This window comes from Solanum pennellii, chromosome 12, assembly GCF_001406875.1.
Source record: "Solanum pennellii chromosome 12, SPENNV200".
Taxonomy (NCBI): Eukaryota; Viridiplantae; Streptophyta; class Magnoliopsida; order Solanales; family Solanaceae; genus Solanum; species Solanum pennellii.
Window position 1 is genome coordinate 32,438,345 of NC_028648.1, and position 17,293 is coordinate 32,455,637.

The following is a 17,293-nucleotide window of genomic DNA, read 5'->3' on the forward strand; positions in this document are numbered from 1 at the left end:
TTCATTTTGGTAAGTCCTAGGTTAGTTAGATAGTTAGGTAAGTTATTTATAGCCTAGAGTTTGTTAGGAATCTCATCCCACATGGCTTGATCCCCACATGTGCGTCTATCCCTAACCGCCCTAACCACCCTAACGGAATTCTTGCTCTTGTGCTTGAAAATGGATTGATGCTCATTTCCTAACTAACAACTATTGATGGTTAATTTGTAATGTTTACTTATTGTCCCAAATATCCTCAATATGTCTTTGGGCACTGCTTAATCTATATGCCCATTTTAATTTGTCATGTGATATGGTGCCTAGGCTTGACACATGGATGCCTCACACATATTTTGCGAATGATGAAAATGAAGATTTTTAGCTTAGGGTCTTTATTGTGGGTACATTTCTTGGAAAAGCTTGTTAATACATAGAAAATTGTCTCACACCCTTTAAGCAAATATTTTCTAATAAGCCCAAAATTTTGAAATACTGGCATTGGGATGCCTATGTACCCCCAATACCTGTTCTTAAAACATAATAGGCACTTCACTAGACGAGTACATTTTCTGGAATGTTACATTAGGAAAGAGTTGGACTTATTTAAATTTGATAGAAAGTTTAATTACTCTCATTTTGTACCTTTTTGTTTGTAGTACTTCTTTTGCATTTGTCAGTGTCAGCTAAAATTACTCTTCATTTATTTATTGATGTAGGTCAAGGTGAATCAATCATGTTAAATCCTAATAAACCATGTCTTACGAACATGATTACAAGATCATACTTTCTATATGAATTCTCTAATTCTAAGTGGATCTACTTAGATTTGAGGTTTTATACCCCGTCATGTTATATGACAATTCTTGCACTGTGGGAGAGATGATGTATCATCACGTAGCTTAGAGTGATGATTGTTGGTTAAAACACCTCGGAATAATGTTAATGTGTATTTAGATATCACTTGTAATGTTGAGTTGATATATGAAAAGGTATTTTATAAAACTTGAAATGATTTAAATACTTTATTTCTTTGCATTCAACTTGAATATATTGTTATCTATTGTAGTCCTTTCATTCGGTTATTTCTCTTTGGATAGATTACATATTCCTATATTAACATGTATTGATGTTATTCAACCTAAATGTTTTATGATTAAGATGCACGTCTTTAGGGACGTCTGATATGCTCAAATTACACCTCCTTACAGAAGCATAAGCGATCATTATCAAGTAAAGAACCCAACTTGTAGGTAGAAGTTGATCCCATGAGGAATACAATTTATACTTAACTTTAATCCACGATTATATCTGTTTAGTCAAGGTATTTTAAAAATAAGTAACTAAAAATAAGATGGGGAGGGGCGTTTTTGAAACAAATTCTTAAGATTATGTAAATATCAAGTAAGCAAGAGTTAACTTCGGTTGTTATCAAGAGAAGAAAGTATCTAGGGTATATGTGTTCCCCACAAGATCATAGTGCGATAATCCTATTAATAACAATCCCTTCCTAGTGTATTACATGCAAAGTAATAAGTTATGTTTATCTAAATCCTTGGTCCAACATCTAGAGAATTTCACCCTGCACCTTGGTCCGGCTATATGTGTATACTTTACTAAACCCTCACCTTTTAACTCATATTACATATCATATGGATGTTTCACTTAGTTTTCACCCTTGGATCAACCGACACTAGACTATTAGATAGTATCACACTAAATCTGTGTTGATAATTCTTTTCTTATAAACAACCTCCTTCGTCTTGCAAGTAGCATCAAGGTGAGTTTTAACATTTGCAACTGCTAAAAAGACTTCTAAGCGAAAGACATATCAATGTATGAAACTACACTATTCAAGAGTTGCTTAATTATTATTCATACTTTTTAATAGCTTTTTTAATAGCTCATGCTTCCCACAACCCTAGTTATGGTGTTTAACTACCCATACTCATAAGAAAAAAATTCATTTTTTGGAGAAATGAATTATGAACTCACGTAATGAGAAAAATAAACCCAAAAATTCAACTTGAATATCAACACCAAAATCTTCACAATCAACCTAAGAAATGAATATGTTCTAAGGTTTGCAAAACTGATTTGCCAAAGTCTCAAACTAGAACAATAATAACAATAGCCAACCCCAAAAGTGAGGCTTTAATACACTATTTGTATAAAACAAACTCCTTATTGAAAATTAAACAAAATAAGGAATGTTTTTTTAGGCACGCGTCTTCATTCTACAAGACCGACTTACAGAACGTCAATGGATCTACATAAGTACCTTCCGTCTGCCAACAGTTAGAAAATATTTCAAAATCCAAAGTTTCATCCTCTCTAAATCAAATGACGGACCATCAATATGGTCCGTCAATCCATCAACGGTCCTTCAATGTTCTCTGTGACTCCATACATTGAATCTTCAATGAATAAGGTACAAGAACATTCTCTGAATAAGTCGACGATTGAGCAGTGCGGTCGGTCAACACTTTTCGTGGTTTCATACTTAGTCATATTTCCCTGATTTTCTTTAAAGCCTTGGTTTTCCCATCTATGATGCAAATCTACAGGGCCTTACTAGATCTACGATCTATCGATTAACTCCGTGGATGCCTTTTTCTGCTTTTTTTTAGTTGTCTTTTCTAATTTTGCGCCTAAACATCTTTCCTGCAAAACATGATACCAAACCATCCAAATTACTTCAAAAAGGCTATAGACACGCAAAACTTTTAAGTGAAACACATTAGAAATACTGTAGTACATCAGCACCCTCAACTTAAATTTTTTTGTTCGTCCTTAAGCGACACACTTTCTCCCTAAACCATATTTATTTAGGAATAGGAAATTGAAGCTCGAGAAATCACATGGGTATCTACCTCATTCTCCTAGTTTGAGTACATAACTATATTTCAAACTTAATAGGCTAACTCATGCGGATTATAACATGATGATTATTTATCACTCAACAAAGACGTTTACTATTTTCCTATCACCAAGGTACCTATTCCCTAACAATGTAACTACTGCCCTCACTTCTAACGAAATCCTTGATTTTCAGAAAATGAACATATGTTTCAGTGCAAGGAATGATTTAAACACTCACACTCAAAAGTAAGTTCAAATACAGTAAATGCTCCATGCCATAGGCTTTCCCTTATTTTAACTGCTTAGATTCTCCAAACTAGACTCTAGGATCACTATAGGACTTTCTTGGCTTGTAATATTGGCTCAGTGTCAGGTGTGGTACGTTTGGGTATATTTTAATGACTTTCTGCCCTACTTTACATTACATTATGCCTTCTACCTATTTTTGCCCTATCTTCGACATCCTACCTTTTTTCTTGTTTCCTTTTGATTTCTTATCGACCATAGATGAGACTTTCCACTTTGCAACTCTTTTAATTTTGTACTCACTTTCTTTTTCATGTTTTTCATTCTTTTTTACTTTTGCATAGTTACATCCTTCTTTGTTTTAACTTTTCTATTGTTTTCAACACCAAACTCTTCTCTACCCATTTTCTTTAGATTTTATCTTTCAAATCCACCCTCAACTTATGGATTTTCCATGAGTTGTGGTGCACAATACCCGATGTCGGATCAAGGACAAAAAATAGAGCAATTCAATACTCAGACACTAAGAGTTCAATAACGATATCAGAAGCACAACTGGTAACACCGGAGGAAGAACTGAATTGTCGTTTACGAACTCTAGACTTTGAAAGTTTTGACCCAACTTGGGTCTTTCCTATCGCAGAACGAGATGAAATGGATTCAGTAGTGCAATCATCTATTATGTTTGAACCAAATAAGGGTGAAGAAAATGGTATACATAGATGGTTGTTCGAAGACTTCAGTTCTTTGATGCAGAAAATGGTAGGCAGTTATGCCACCAGGACCACACATTCTATTGCATAAATGATCCTCAGTACCAAGAAGTGAATTATGTTATACGGCAAGTCGACTAAATCAAGAGTTATTCTAGCTTGCATGATCCTGTTGCGGAGGCTCAGACAATGAAGTTCTCGTTCTTTGGTGTAATAACAAAGTAAAGAGTGAACAAAAATCAAATGTAGGCATATGAATTTTAATTCCACAAAAACATAATATTCAAGCTCAATTAAGATTCCAGCCAATCTTCCACACACATATAGGTGGAAGAAAAAGAAGTGAAAGAACTAACCTTTATTATCATATCCAACATACGGACGATTGATTAGTTCATGAGTAGTTCATGAGTAGCCTCATGCTCCGACGAACCAACTATGAATCCTAGCATGTTAAGATTAAGTGTTAATCCTGAATTTAGACGCTAAAGTTTTACAATGATGTTCACTGTAACATCTATTTCCATCTTATCTGTTTGCGCTTTAAATTTTTCTTGCATTCTTTGTTGCATCCTCTATTCCATATCCTCAATTTTTTTAGCATCATTTCACCATCAACAGTTTGTGAAGAGGGAAAAAAATCTCCATTTTCTTGTTTCAAAAAAGTCTTGGTTGCTCCACGTCCATGTAATTTAACTGGACCAGGATGATCTTGCCCCATAACTGTTGTAAATGCATCAAAAAAGTGAGCAACATCTTCACTTCCTAAGTTTCTATCCTCTAAATTACAACCTACATGTCTCGGTCAAGAGAAGACAGTTCAATTAAATTGAATCGCATATATATGTAAGAACAAAAATTTTATATCGATAACCATAGATTTAGAAAATTGAGTCCTTGTATAATCGACCAGGATTCCTTTTTCTAGTAGCCACAAATAAGTCCTTACTTGACAAGGCATCGGGAGTTTCCTTTTTTTTCCTAGTTATATTCAGGTCACCATTAAAACATTCCTAAATAAAGTGAACAAGCTCATAGTAAGTATAGGAAAAAACATCAAACCTCGCGAATTATAGCAAAACATGTCTTGCTACAGTGTGTGGATACATCAATTTTTTTCTGATCTCTTTATTGGTGTGGGACGTCTTCTGCAAAAATATAAAGTTGTGATTCAAGCAGATACTATAAGTAATGGAGAAAAAATACTCATAATGTATTCAACATTTATTTATCACCTTAGATTGATCAGAGTACCAATGTTGAAGTATGTCGTTACATACAGATTCTGAAAAAAATTTATTTCTTTTTTCCATTGGAGGTGCATCATCGGCATTAGCATAAAAGTACGGTTTATTCAACCTACAATTAAACCCTCTCCAAGCAAGTTTAATTGATCCCAAAGCCCAATTTTTCCTAGCTTTAAGAATGTCATATTTTTCCTACAATGTATTCCAATTAGATCAACACAAGAAAGATGAAATATTTTCAACCAAAGAATAAAATATTGAGAACATCCAACCTTTGTATCGTTCCACATATCATCACATGTCTTCAACATATTCCAATTAAGTACGTAAAGAGGACAAAATATTCAACCTCTTGCAACTGTACGAAAGAAGCTGTCCAATTCACTTACCACTTCTTTAGTAGGACCCATTGGCTGGTTCAACTCATTTAGCACGATCAGTTTACTCTCACTATGTCCATGTACATTCTGCTTTTGTGTACCACTTCTTTTTTCTTTTTTAGGGTAGAGTCTACAATAATATGAACAAAGATTTATAGTTATTCAGACAATTTTTTAAATACTATGAACTTAAACCTATATATGCTTGCCTTGTTCCTCAGGTTTGTTATTTCGTTTAACGTTGGTAGGATTTTGTGGATGTTGCTGCATTTTCTCCTCAATTGGTTGTGATGAAGGAGTACTAGAAAGTTGTGACTGTTGTTGCACTTGTTCATGTTCTACTTGTGATATGGGAGTGGTAGAATTCGGCAACACTTGCTGCACTTTCTCAGTACTGTTTGTACTGAAGGAAAGGTAGATTTCAAAGATACCAGTAGCGCTTGTTCCGACACTTGAGATTCATCTAGAGTGTAGTTCGAGTTCTGTTTGTGCTTGTGTTTTGATACCTTTTTATTTCTCAAAGAAGCAAGTGATCCAACTGAAACATAGTTTAAATTCTTTATTTTTTGTCTCTCTCTCACACATGTTTCTTGATTCATTATTGTTAAAGTCTTTGCATTATTAGAAAATTAAATATAAAATTGATTAGAAGAAAAAATTCTACACTTTTACAATTTACAAGCCTCATGAACAAAACAAATCTCACTCACTTTACACATATCCAAAATAATGAAATAGCACAAAAGAAATGGGAAAAAAGGATCACCTAATCATTTAACAACTTTGGCCATAAATGTATAGAAAGTATCAATAGGAGTAATAACCACAAAATAACAATGACAATAACAATGAACATATATTTAAACTAAACTACAAATCTTTCTTACTAATCATCTTCCTCCATCGAATCCCAATCTGTTTCATCAACATCATCCTTCTCTTCTGATGTTTCTGCAATTGTATCTTCTGAATGTTGTATATTATGGAATATCAACAACATAAACGAACACATCATCTCTTGAACATCTAAAGTCACCATAATCTAATGTAGCCGACGAACCAATGTTATCAATTAGGCTCCCTACAAAATGTGTCTCGTATATTAGGACAATTCACTTCCTCTAGATCATAAAAATCAATAGGAATCTTACTCTTTGCATAATAAACATCTTTCTCAATTGGATCCGCAACATAAAAACTTGATAAAGTTGTGATGCCAACACAAAAGGGTCATCATTACTGCATAAATTGTTGAAGTATACTTGAGTTAACCCATATTCATCTACTTCATTCTGGTACCAATCACATCTAAATAATACAACAGTAAAACAACCATAATAATTAATTTCAATTATATCTTGAATAACTCCATAATAAACAACATTTCTATCAATGAGATTTTGGTCCTGAGAATTTGCAAAACTATCTGTTGTTGCTGAAAAAGTCACTCCACTATTTTGAGTTATAAGTGGGGCATCCCTCTATTTTGTATGAAATCAATATCCATTGATAAAATATGCAGTATATTTCTTGGACATCATATTAGGCCCTTTATCTAGCCACATTAAATTTCGAGGTAGTTCAACAGTTTAACCTTTATTTTCAAACCAATTTCTAAATTCACGACTATCATTCCTTTCTCTTGCCTATGCATTTAATCTACTATGGTTACTCATTATGATCTTATGTTCCCTGCAACATGAATATTGAAACATTTATTAATGGCCTTTTTAAATATTAATTATGTACCTTATCTAACAAATAAATGAATTTTAAAATGTAAATAACTGTTGTATAATTTTATCTTACTCGATAAGATTTTCCACTTTTTCATCTCCTGTATTGAAAAGGGCATACAGATGTGCTTCATGACATAACTCTGAATCGATCAAAAAAGTGCAATCTTTTCTCTTCTCCTTTCCAATTGGATGAACTATCTTAGGGAATATAGGCGACAAATTTTGATTGCCTACCTCATCCTTAGTTTGGTACCTACTGAATCTTGTCTTCATGCCATAATGTAGGTATCTCAAAGTACGATCAACCAATTTCTACCCAGAACACCCTCTACTATCGATGCTTCTTGACATTTTTTATTACACATGTGCAACTTAAAATTATATAGCTCTTTTTCAATGGAATACATCCAACAAAGATGAGTCGGACCCCAAGCTATATTTTATTCACTAAATTAATAGGGAAATGTATCATTATGTCAAAAAAGGACGGATGAAAAATCATTTCAAGATCATTGATTATTTCAAGAAATTCAGACTCTAACTTTTCAAGATTTGTTCGCCTTAGTACCTTATTACATATTGCTCTAAAGAAATTGTCTGAACTTATAAATGTCAATGAAACTTTCTTGGGCAATGTTTTTCTAACAGCAATCATAGGAAAGTAATGCATCATAAAATGAGATTCATGACTCTTGTACCCTGATATTTTCATCTCTTTCTTATGAACACGATGTGATATGTTTGAAGCACACCCTTTAGGTAATTAGGCATTTTTGAAGACAGTGAAAAATAACCTCTTTTGTTCTGGCTTCATGAATACATGATATTTTAAACTTTCCATCTATCTCTAATAAAGTTCCAAGCAAACTATCACATATATTTTTCTCTGTGTGCATCACATAAAAAATGTGCTTCACTTTGGTATGTGCCCAATATGGCAATTAAAAAAAATAGATCTTTTTTTCCATGGACCCTTCTTATCCATAGATACTTTTTTACCCTTTTCAAACACATTATTGAATTCATGAAACTCTCCAAACAATTATGGGCCCAACAAAGGAGTAGGTGCAGGTTTGTGCTCCTGCTTTCCATCAAATGACTTCTTGTCTTTTCCAATGGATGATGAAGAGGTAAAAATCTCTGATGACCCAAATAACACATCTTATGACTATATGTAAGATACTTAGAGCACGTGTCATAATTACAAGTAGGGAATGGGCCTTAGTGCTCCATCCTGAAAGCATTGCTAGTGCTGGAAAATCACCAACAAACCACATTAAGGCTGCACGCATTTGGAAAGTGTTGTTGGTTTCAACATTAAATGTTTCTATACCAGATTCCCAAAGTTCCTTTAGTTCTTCAATAAATGGTTGTTGATACACATCTATATCATTTCTAGGAGATGATAGGCCTGGAATGATCATAGATAAAATAATATACTCTGAATTCATGCTAATCCACGGTGATAAATTATAGTTCATCAACATAACATGTCACGTGCTATGAGGAATACTCATGGTTCGAAATGGGTTGACGCCACCACTTGAGAGACCCATCCAGACATTACGAGGATCTTTAGAGAAGTATGGATGTAAATGATATAAATCTTTCCATGCCTCCCCATCAGCTGGATGCCTTAAATTTCAATTATTAAGTCCTTCATTACGATGCAAACTCATCGAAACAACTGTTTCAGGACACATATACGTTTGTTGAAGCCTAGGCTTTAAAGTGAAGTACCTTAAAATCTTTGCAGGAATTTTTGTGCTTGCATTATTTGAGGAAGCACCAATATTATTCCAGCTAGAAGACCCACATATAGAGAAGTTATAAGCTTTTTCATTGCGCTTCCAGAATAACATGCAATCATTTGAGCAGGCATGTATTTTTTTCATAATTAAGACCCAATTCTTGTATCACCTTTTTAGATTTATTGAAAGAATGTGGTAAGCAAAAGGGAAAAGCCTCCCTCAACAATTCTTACAAGTCTGAAAATTCTACATTCCTCAACCCATGCATGGTTTTAAACAATTATAATTGAATGATGAAACTCAATTTGGTAAAATTTTCATAATCCGTCTATAACAATAGTTTTCTTTGCATCTTCAGATAATCTCTCTCCCTCTCCTTCTCCATGCCATGATTCAGCTTCCACATTTCTAAATGTATCATGAAGTAGCCCATCAATATCATCTCGCAAATTATAACCTTCATTATCATTGATTGGATGAGATCTATTTCTCGCAGAAGACCCTTCTCCATAAAAGAACCAGTTAGTGTAACCATCAAGGAATCCATCTACAACTAAGTGATCCTCCAACATATTTCTATGATGCCAATATCGATTAATGCACTTTTTAAAGGGCATAGTATCTCATTTCCTTGAGAAGCTCGTTCAAATGTATTATTATGAAAATATTTCACCCCACTAGTATACTGATTTTTCCATCTTAGGAACTTCATCAAACTTTTATCACGATTATCCATTAATATTCTATTTAACAAAATAATATCACAGAGTCAATTATGGTTAGAGAAAATAAGGTAACGATTAACATAGAGGTAACCATTATATTGGTCACCATAAGAATCAAGAGGAAAAAAATTCTTCTCTTTTCAACTCTTTCAAAGCTATGTATTAATGTTATGATGTGTAAGGATTTCGATCTATTTAAAATAGAACCAGTACTAGGCAGAAGACGTGTAACTTTGAATTTTCCATGTTGTTTTTGCCAAAATGACATTCTAAGTAACGTTCTAATAATATTCCTTTCTTTTCTTTTATGTAAACTTTTTTATAAAAACATGAAATATTTCAAGAAGTTAAGCATTAGAAGAACAAAAATGTAATCTTTAATAAATTTAACAATATAAAGTTTATATTCACTTTCATTTCTTCCGCTTACAACATAAACTTAAATTATCGATTCCAAGCCGTTTCTCTAAAATGTTATAAAAGAAATCCTTGAAACACTTCAAATGCTACTCGTCTATAACAGTTTTAATTTTAATTTCTAATTTTAAATGTTCATCTGTAACAAAAGTACCTATTAAAATTGAATCATGTTTTCACACAACTATCTCAACGCGTAACTTCATGTTCATATCACACCACCAACCACTACTTAGATATTATAATAAATTTCTCAAATATTCATCAAAACAATACTCATTAATGGCATATTTCTATCTTCATACAAGTAAAATTTGAAAAAACTTTAAATAGACAGACAAAGTTCAAACATATGAACAATATTGTATAGATATTTTCTTAGATGCATCAACTTATCGTAGACTAAACTTTCATTGAAAATCTATATGAACATCCATAAAATCAATAATTTTAAGAAATAAGATTGTACCTATATAATATTCAACGTCTTCTTCCACCAACTATTAAAAATTTGTTGTTCAAATATTTAGCCCTAGTGAATTCATAGTTGAAAGAGGATAACCTAAAATTAATAGCTAAATCCAAAACATACATGAGAAAATATGGAAGATAACCTAAATTATGGCTCTGAGAAGTCGTGTAGTGATTGGGAAGCAAACTATTGGAGTTCTAGCGTTCTAACTCACATATGCGATTTTAGGGATTTGACCACCTGGCGGAGGATGAAACTGGCAATGGTGCTTTGAACTAAAGATGATGCTTGTAAAAAGTGTTTACGCTAGATAGAAAAAATTACGCTGCTACGCTTAGAAAGCTCACATTAGCGATTTTAGGGCTTTTTTTATCGATGAAGAAAACGCACACCACTAGGTTCTATATTTTTTGTATATGTTACTTTTAGGAAGAAGAATAATATTATGTTGGTATATCTTTTAGCGTGCATGGGGTTTAGTTAAATTGGAGAAAACTTAACGAGGGAAATACTAAGTGTTTCAATAGATATACACATTGTTTCTATAACTAATCTATTGCAACAGTTGGAGACAATCATTGAATTAACTACTCCATGGAGACGATTCATTCTTAATTGCAACATTTAGGAAAATATGATATATCAGTATCGTCATGTATCTTATGTAACTGGTAAACTGTTACAATACGACCTCTACGACAATGATATTGGACCCGATTCAATAAGTATCGTTGTTGTAGGCCCAATTTCTAGTAGTGGTAGTGACTACATAGGGATTCACCTTCAGGAGGCATTCCCTAGTGGCTCGAGGTGCAGTGGGTGATGCCCTTGTGCCTGGAGGTTAGTAGGCTGGGTCCCTCTTCGAATTTGTCTCTTCGTCAATTAACTGGAGGGTCATAGTGGTTGACTCGGATTTTCCCCTTTTTGTTGAGACAACTTGCCTCTATGGAGACATATTACTTGTTGAGGGTTTATTAGTAGAAAAACAGACTAAAGACACACTCGAAATAATTTTAGGATGACGAGTAAACAACAACAAAAAATAAAGAAAACAATTTGACTGTGGCTTTAGTTATCAGTTCATGGTCCATAGAGTGATATATAGTCAGTGGAGCCCTTCTGTGGATCAGACCACCAAAAGTATGGTCTCTGATCAAAAGTATGGATATATAGTAAGGTTCATTGATCAATTGAAAGACCGTAGTCTACATTCGTTGTTTAAAACTTAGTGAGATTCAGGTGATTATTAATCCACAGGCATAATCGATGGTTCGTCAATTGACCGACGATTCGTAGATGGGAACTCGTGGATGAGGCCCATACCAGGTTATCGACCTTATACTTATTACGGTATCCATTTTATTTATTATTTATTATGTATTCTTCTAATCTACACATGCATTTCAACACTATCTTTTCTAAGTTCGTCATCCATAGTAATCATATTTATCAATGTTTACGATATTTAGTTCTAGCATGCGTTTTTAGTAAACAAACTCCTATGTTCAAAATACAGCTCCGGACTTTTTATATTCAATCTATGGATCAAAAACTCAAAGTGAGGGGAAGTCGTATTACCTTTCAAGCAATGATGAACGATGTGATTGTGTTATGAGACTATGAATTACGACCTCAAAAAGCTTTCTTTGAAAGCCAAACGTGGACACCGAACTTATGGCAATGAGAAGGGGGAAGGTTTTGTAGAGGGGAAATTCAAATGATAGGGGAATTTGATATGGGTTGTTTATGGAAACGTATGGTTAATTTGGGGAATGATTTAGGATAGTTAGATAGGGGATAAAAAATTTTGGTGTCCAAAAATGGAAGTGGGAAATGAATTTGATTTGTGGGTTTTTTAAATGAGGGGGTCCGGATCGAGTTGGTAGGTTGGAGCATTGGATCCACAGGACCCCATTGACGGTCTGTGGATCGATTTACAGTCCGTCAACGGGGACCGTTGATTACTTTATGGCTTATCAAAGATTAGAGACTTACCTGGGATCATCCAACGCCGTTCACAGTCCATCGATTGGTTGACGAACCGTCGATGAGATCCATAGATAGACTTCTGCACTAGAGCATTTTTGCAGATTTTGCCTTCAGCTCCCGCATAGGTAACAATACTTAGGGCATTTTTTTTGTATTTTCTTGACACTTTATAGGCACAAACCCTATACTAAATCTTGACAATACTAACATCAAACCTTGGAAACTAACTACTTTCTTACACGAAATCAAATAAACAAAAGGAAATTACTGGACAAGAATTATAAACTATAGTTGGCTAGATTTTACACCTTGGGTTGCCTCCCAAGTAGCGTTTGATTTAATGTCAGCACGACGCATGCTCTTGATTACTCATACTTAATCAAGATAATAGAACTTAATAATTGTGTCTCAGTGGTAGGGCCATATAAAAGTTGGCAGAGAGTGGCCAGGGAGATGTTTACCTAGAAGTCCCGAACTAACAAAAAGGTGAGCGGGTCTTGTTTGACAGGTTTCACCCGCCTATCGATAGAATCTTGGAGAGTATCCAAATAGGAATAAGAACTCCCTAACTATCTTATCCCTGTTGGTACCCAGACCCCGTGCCATCCACTCTAACTTGTGCTGGGTAAACAATATGTGCACCTTGAGGACAGTGTGTAAACTCCCCGTAAAAACCCGACGCTCAACTTACACCAACCGCATGATCACCCCCCTTTTATTCAAATTCTTGGCGTCTCAGTATACGTGTTGCTGCCCATCGATGCACCACCGGTTGGGTTCCTTAGCGACGTGTGCATGTTCATCTGTTGGGGGTGTAGGTGCAGGATCTGAGCTCTTAGCCACATCAGACGAGGATTGATGGTCCTGGTCCTCTGACCCCATGGCTTCTTGAGAGGTGGAACTAGAGGTAATGTCTGCATTTAACCCAGATGAATGGGACGACCCGAAAGTAGAAGCATATTCGGATCCTGATGCTCCTTCAGATCTAAAGGCAGCCCTAGAAGGTGAGCACCTATGTGTTCTCTCTTCATCACACTGGGAGGCAATGACTACGCCGGGATCCACCTTTTGAAAGGTACCCCTAGTGACTCCTGCAGATTGTGTAGGGGTCGTGGCACCCAGGGGAACATATTCTGGATCTTGCTCATTGTCGGAGTTAGCAACTATTCGACGAGACGGGGCAAAAGACTTGGACTTGCCCCTTGAGTAGATGATATCTTGTTTAGTTGCCATTTGTACCTTTAGTTCATAGTCCCGTGGTTGTGATATGAACTTTGAACAGTAGCCTACGCGCCCTATTTTTTATCACCGGCCGAAGAAAAACGGAGAAAGAAGAGAATTTGGGAAGAAAAGTTTGGGAATTTTAGGAACTTGGAATATGGAGTGATATGGAAGATGGGAGTCTAATGCGTGGTGCTAAACAAAAGAAGAAAAACGTTTTAAGAAGGGAATTTTAAAAGGATTTGAAGGTGGGATAGAATATAAACTTTTATGTCCTTTTACCGACCTTGTCGGGTCGGGTCAGTGGCATTTTGGACCTACGAAACCCTATCTACTGAGATCGTCGTTTGTATATAGACTTAAAAACATTAGGGACATACATGGAATCTACGGAATCCATCGACGGTACATCGTTTCAACGACGGCCCGTCGATGGAGTCCGTAGACCTGTGCACCACACCATTTTTCTGTATATTTTTGTCTTGGTCCCTGCACATGAAACACCTGTTAGACTATTCTTTTTGTGTTTTTCTTGACACTTTTGAGACACAGACGCTACACTAATTTTTAGCCAACAGTAGCACTCAGGCAAGAATGATATGAGATTAAAAACCAAACGAAATACGAAAATATAACTATTCCTACAAAGAAAATAAAAACTATTGTTGTCTCGAGGATACAACTTTGGTGCCTCACACGAAGCGCTTGATTTAACAATGTTGCACGAAGCAGGCTCCTTGATTACTCAGACTTCATGAAGGTGATAGCCCACACCCACATTATGGACACTCTCCTCATGCCCTAGGTAGATCTTAATTCTTTGCCCACTCAATACCTCTGTGTGAGAACACTTTGGTGATGAGGAGTGGTATTGTCCACTTGGACTTGAGTTTTCCCAGAAACAAGCGTAGCCTAGAGTTTAATAGAAACACCAAATCACCAACCACAAATTCTTGCTTTTCAATCATTTGGTCGTGGTACTTTTTTATCTTTTCTTTATAGATGGCTGATCTTTCATAGGTTTTTAGGTGAAACTCATCAAGCTCCTTTAACTCATTTAGTCTTTGTTCCATTGCTTCATTCCAATCCATCTTCAGTTTCTTCATTGCCTACATGGCTTTGTGCTATAATTTGACCGGCAAGTGACAGGCTCTCCCATATACAATTTTGGTATGGAGACATACATATGTGAGTCTTTTATGTAGTCCGGTAGTCTCAAAGAGCATCATCAAGCCTCCTTGACCAGTCCATCCTATTAGATTCACCGTTTTTGCTAGAATTTGCTTGATTTTTTGATTTGACACATCAACTTGCCCACTAGTCTGTGTATGATAAGGAGTAGCCACATTATGTCACACCCCATATTTCTCCAATAGTCCTTTGAAAAACTTGTTACAAATGCGAGAGCCACCATCACTAATAATGTCTCTAGGTGTGCCAAATCTAGAGAAAATGTTCATTTTCATGAACTCAGTGACACTCATTCCTTTATTGTTAGGAAGCATTATTTCTTCCACCCACTTTTACACATAGCCGACTACCACAAATATATACTTCATCCCATGAGAACTCACAAATGGGCCCATAAAACAATGCCCCATACATCTAACAACTCAATCACCAAAATAGGGTTTAAAGGGAGCTCTTGCCTCTTTGAGATCCCTTCATCTCGTTGGCACCGATCACATGATTTGGCAAACTCATGAGCATCTTGGTTAATGGTTTTACAATAGTACCCACAATGCAAAATCTTATGTGCAGTGTGAATACCACTATAGTGCCCACCCACATGAGAGGAGTGACATGCCTTCAAAACAGTCAACATCTCAACTTCCCGCATACAATGACGAATAATCCCATTGGCACAACTCCGGTATAAGTAAGGATCATCCCAAAAGAACTTTTTAACATCATACATAAACTTCTTCCTCTGATGACAAGTCCGATGGAACTATATAACTACCTAGATACTTCACAAAATCTACGAACCATGGAATCAGATCTTGAGAAGCGGCCAATACATGTTCATTAGGGAATGAATCATCAATTTCAGCCTTATCTCCCACTTAACGCATAGTTTAATCCTTTAACCTAGACAAGTGATCTGCAACTTGATTCTCTATTCCCTTTCTGTCTTTTACCTCAAAGTGAAACTCTTGAAGTAATAGTACCCATCTAATCAACCTTTGCTTCGTATCCTTTTGCGTTATCAAGTACCTCAATGCGGAGTGGTGTGTACGCACAATGACCCTACTTCAAAGCAAATAGGCGCGTAATTTTTTAAAGGCAAACACCACAACAAGAAGCTCTTTCTTGGTTACCATGCAGTTTCTTTGAGCTTCATTCAGGGCCTTACTTGCATAAAAATTAAGGTGAAGGATTTTATCCCTTCTATGTGGCGATACCATACCAAGAGCAACCCCACTAGCATCACACATCACCTAAAATCGTTTACTCCAATCTGGGGATATAAAAATGGGCACACAAACCAACTTCTCCTTCAACTCACCAAATGCTTTGAGGTAGGATTAATCGAAATAGAACTTACTTTCCTTCTCGAGTAATTTGCACAAAGGGTGTGTAATTTTAAAATATCCTTGATAAACCTCCGATAAAAACCCGCATGTCAAACAAAACTTTTCACACCTTTTACAGAAATGGGTGGAAGAAGCCTCTCTATAACTTCGACTTTAGCTCGATCAACATCTATCCCCTTCTCCAAGATGCGATGGTCCAACAATATACCTTGTTTCATCATAAAGTAACATTTTTCCCAATTAAGAACTAGATTACAATCCTCACATTTTGAGCACCTCATCCCAATTGCTCAAACACCGACCAAAGGAGTCTCCAACCACAGAGAGTCGTGCATGAACACCTCAATAGTGTCTTTCACCATATCAGAGAATATTGAAATCATACATGCTGGAAAGTGGCCGGTGTATTACACAACCCAAACGACATCCTTTTGAATACGAATATCGCATAATGGGAAGTAAAAGTGGTCTTATATTTATCCTCAAGGGCAATAGAGATTTTATTGTAATCCAAATAGCAATAAAGAAAATAATACCACCCTTTTCCTGCAAGTCTATCGAACATCTTATCCATCAAGGGCATGGGGAAATCATCCTTCTCAGTACATGCATTCAACTTCCAATAATCCATAAAAAATCGCCATCCGGTCACTAGCCACATTGGAACTAGGTCATTCCTGTCATTAGACACAACTGTCATCCCACCCTTTTTAGTCACGCACTGAACATGGCACATCTAACTATTATCTTAAATAGTATAAGTGAGTTTGGCATCCAACCACTTAATGATCTCCTTTTTTCGCTACCTCGTGCGTTGGTGGATTCAACCTTCTTTGATACTCAATTCTTGGTTTGTGATCGGGCATGACTTGGATTTTGTGTGAACAAATAGAAAGGGGGGCTCCCAATAATGTCTGCAATACTCCAATCAATGGCTCATTTGAACCTCTTAAAAACTTCCACTAAACACTCTAATTGTTGCCCATTCGAATTTGCTGAAATTATCACCGGTAAATGT